The 4,458-nt window shown below is 36.7% G+C and overlaps 1 long non-coding RNA gene across 1 annotated transcript; it reads right to left on the bottom strand.

Moving 5' to 3' along the window:
• Window positions 1–1,195: 1,195 nt before the first annotated feature.
• LOC132634242 (uncharacterized) lies at window positions 1,196–3,202 on the bottom strand. Its single transcript, XR_009580089.1, has 3 exons — window positions 3,020–3,202; window positions 2,459–2,533; window positions 1,196–1,432 (listed from the first exon to the last, which is right to left on the bottom strand). It is a non-coding gene; the product is annotated as an uncharacterized LOC132634242 (long non-coding RNA).
• Between the last annotated feature and the right edge of the window lie 1,256 nt (window positions 3,203–4,458).

Here is a 4,458-nt window from a genome sequence, read left to right as displayed (position 1 = left end):
TTTATTAGTGATATATGGAGTACTAAGATGATGTGGAATTTAAAGGTTCGAGTAGTGTCGCTAGAGATGCTGCTGGGGGATGAGAAGGTATGTATACAGTTTGGATATTCTATTACAAAATCGTCTTTATTTCATGGCTGTATGATCTCAATCTTCTTCACAAAGCATAGAAATCAAGAAATGGTTGAATACCAATCAGTGGTTCGGTGAAGGCGGATAAATTATGACCAACATGGTAGTGAAGCACCAATTTTTAGTGACAGAGAGGAGGACATTGCAGAACTAGAGGAAGAGAAACGTTATTTCTACGAGAGGGAGGACAAAATTCTTTGGTGAGTTCACACAATATAGTTTGTATACAATTTCATAAAACATTAACATTTATGGCAAGTGCGAGGTGGTTATATTACTCTTTATCCTTTTGTTGTTTTCTGATTTTTAACTTATGCCGATAGTAGGTGGATGAGATGACCAAAAGGTTTTGTACAAACGAGTCTTTAAGCTCCCAGCAGTTACATTTTCCTAAGTTTCGTATAGACTTTTGTTTAAGTGATTAAGTTACTTCTTATCACTGAGAAGTATTATGTCCTGATGTATGTGCAGGGATTCAGTATTGAATGTAGAGGACTTTGTGAAATTTCATTCTGGCGTGAAGCATGGAGATATTGTCGGAATTACTAAATGTCGAGGTGTGGTATTCTTATTTCCTGTTAGTTTACGACAGATGTTCTCTGCGGTAATTTTGGTCTTGGTGGTAAAAAACAAGTTCTATTAGAAGAGAAAAGTTACTCTCACTATCACTCCATCATGTACTTAAACACTATTGATTAATGTAATTGAAAGGAACCGGAAACAAAATGTGTTAATGTGTATGTACTTTATAGGATTGGTGTACTATGGCATATTGATAGGTAAGATTTGCATGTGAAGTTATGATCATATTTAATACCATAATCAGTGAACTACATTTGTTTGTTTAGTTAGTGTCTATCATCTCAGGTTATTTAGTGTTTGTTTGGCCGTTGGTTAGAGTAATGCTGTCACACCCCAATTCCGATAGGGCGTGACGGGCACCCGACCCTTACTTAGAGCCGAGCGAACCCGCTGGATCTCACTGTACTCATAATTCTTAAGTCATGAACTGAAATGCATAGGGACAGCTTTTAACAAAAACATTCTTTTTATCTTTCTCGAATCAAATAAAATTTGTAATCATATAAATATGTAAAGTGATGCATAATGAATACATCGGCTAATATAGCCGCATACAAGACTGGCAGGCTAAATACGTGACTCTGTCTACAAAGTCTCTAACATAAATCATTATACCATGACATGGGTACTCTGACTCGGCAACACTCCGGAAAGAAATGGAGCTCGCCAATCCCGCTGGAACATCTTCTAGCAATGTCTTCTACTCATCTGTATGCACCTGCGCGGCATGAAACGCAGCGCCCACAAGAAGGGGCGTCAGTACGAATAATGTACTGAGTATGTAAGGCATGAGTAACAATATAACATAGATATGAAAAGTAACAAGGAATAAGAGATAACCTGTACATTTGAGTGCCTCGTAGGGCGGATGTCATGCATGTTTAGACTTTAAAAAAAAACATTTCCATACATATACGTAGTAACATGCCCGGCCATTAAGGCACGGTGTGATATATAAATAGTAACATGCCCGGCCATTAAGGCGCGGTGTGATATATAAATAGTAACATGTCCGGCCATTAAGGCTCGGTGTTATCATCATTAGCCTGCGTCCAGGCCTCCCGCGTCCGGGGCAATATCATAACATGCCCACTGTAGTGGTGTGCACATCTACGTGCCTGCCCGGCTGACTATAGCGCGGCGCGGTGTGAGAAAATACATACATACATATATATATATATATATATATATAAAGCATGCATAAGAGTCCAATCAAAAGCCACAACTATATCGGAGTGACGTAAGGTCGGTAGCCTCCGATTGTATTATGGAGTAATCATCGTCGCTTTGTCTCACCTTGAAGGAACAATTATTTTAAGGTGAGACTATCGATGAAGAATAGAATTAAGAGAAAACATAGAATAGGATCGTAAATCTCATAAGGCATCAATTCATATACTTTGGAAGATTTAGAAATAAAGTCACCATTCATGAATAGATAGAGAAATCAATAAATAGCTCGACATTCTCATCATAGTCATCAAAATGATATTCTCACTTTTGACATCATCGTTGTCATTGAAAAACATAGCCTTTGCCGTTATCATAAGATCTCACATAATCACAAACTTTGGTTTGGAAAATACGAATATTTTGGAAAACACTTCTGGAATATCAAGAAGGAAATTATGCCTTGGAATCTAGGACATTTAACGTGTGATGACAAGGAGAAATACGGAAACATTTATGAAATCATAACCGAAAGATCATGCCTTTAGAAAGAAGGGGAGCAGCCTTAACATACCTGAAGGATAATTCTCGACTTCTAACTTACTTCCCGTCTTGCACCTCTCTTAAGAATTATTCGTAGCTTCGTAATCTACATATATAACCATTCATAATATCATTAGAGTCATCATCATACGCTCGACTCGAAACTTTAATTAAAATTCTTTTAAGGTTCTGTCGAAATTCGGGCAGTATTTCCCCTGTTTATATGTCTCGCCCGAAATTCCAATTCAATAACCAACAACATCAACAACAGTACCAATAGTCGTAATATCATTTCCAACACCAACATATGCCATAAAACAACCCACACACTATTTTCCAAATTTCTCAACCAACCCACTTGTGATACAACTATTTAATAATCTTTACTTTCGTAAGGAAGTTGAAATTAATACCAACACATCAATAACAACATCCTCAACATTCTACAAGATGATTATATACATATTTTATCCAAAATTTTCTTCAAACCTCAATATACAAATTAACAACATCAACACAACAAACTACAACTCTATTCTTGCAATTATTCCTTAATCAAACTTGATAAAGAGAGAGATTTGAAGATTCATACCTTATTTTTATGAAAGTAGCAAAATCTTCAACATTTACTTATTCCCATGCTCCTCCAACTCCAAAATGAAATTATATTCATGACTATGCGTTGCCCGAACTTCGATTGGTACTCCAAGACTTTGAAATTTGCCCAAAATTCTCACTTTTATGTGAGATTTAAGAGCCCTTTTAGTTGGCTGAATTTTCTGGAATTTCCAGAACATTTTGGATGATGAAAAATGGGGTTTTTACCCCTTTTATAATAAGTTGGGCCGGTACTGTAGCTACAGTACTGTAGCAATACTGTAGCGTCCTGTTTCTGCGGACAGTTCAGTTTGTAACGTCTATAATTCTCTACTCCGATGTCCTATCAACAAGCGGTTTGTTGCAGTATAATCTAGACTCGACGAAGTTCATTTTAGGATTTTAAAACACCTTAAAACTCCAAATACACATGGAGATATACCCCTCCAAAGTTGACTAAAAATCCTTCCAGCATTTCTCAAATTTTCGTCGAACTTATTTTCTTCAATTTGCTCGATCTCAAAATATTCCGAAACTCTCCATACATGATATTTATCACTTATTATACTAATAATGGCCATGTTCTCGTGTTTCAAAACACTCTTTCCCGATTACGACTTACGAGATCGTAATTCGTCTTTTTATTTCGTTGTTACATACTTCCCATGACCTGTATCTTCCAAAACATCATGGGACATCTCCGATACTTCGTTGCTACGGTGATGTACATGTCATGCTCATGCTCTGAAAGTGCGGGGTGTAACAAATGCAGATATTAGTTATGCTAGGTATTAGTAATACAAGATTATATGATGTCACTGTTTCTGGATAAGTGAGATTGAAAGGTGTGTTTTGTTCATTAGTATTAATGGAGTAAGTTGTAAGTGTGTAAACCATTAAATGTGTAGAGTTGAGGTTTGCCAATGTTTTTTCTCTCTATTTGAAAATGACAAGGAGAGGTTTAGAAACTAGCTGAAGGAATTGGTCTGTATTTATTGTCTGGATGGTTGTTTCTGATGCTGAATATAGCCCTGAGATGGATTATCAAATTTGTGGTTTTACCGATTTTGTGCAGGAGGATTCAAAATTCAAGCAAGCCGTAAGAATCAGGACTGAAAAAGATGTGGATACCTGCAAAAAATAAAACAAAATGTGCGGACTGGATGAAATCGATGTACAAGGTCAAGATTTTGAAGCACCTATCGAAAAGAGTAAAGGTGATAGGATGCAAAAGATATAGTGATGACCCAGAACAGGTGCAAGAACCAGTTGAAAGGTAACAACAACTCTCTGCTGAAAGGGTATGTGAATTTTTCCCGCAACTAGGTGTTCTGATTTGCTTGGGACGACCTCTCATGCGCAAATAGATATATTACTTAATTTGTTATCTATGTACATCTGTATGTATTTATCGTGTTGTATGAGTGTGTGTTT

Source organism: Lycium barbarum, chromosome 3 (genome assembly GCF_019175385.1).
Source record: "Lycium barbarum isolate Lr01 chromosome 3, ASM1917538v2, whole genome shotgun sequence".
Lineage (NCBI taxonomy): Eukaryota > Viridiplantae > Streptophyta > Magnoliopsida > Solanales > Solanaceae > Lycium > Lycium barbarum.
This window is presented reverse-complemented; position numbering and strand designations above follow the sequence as displayed.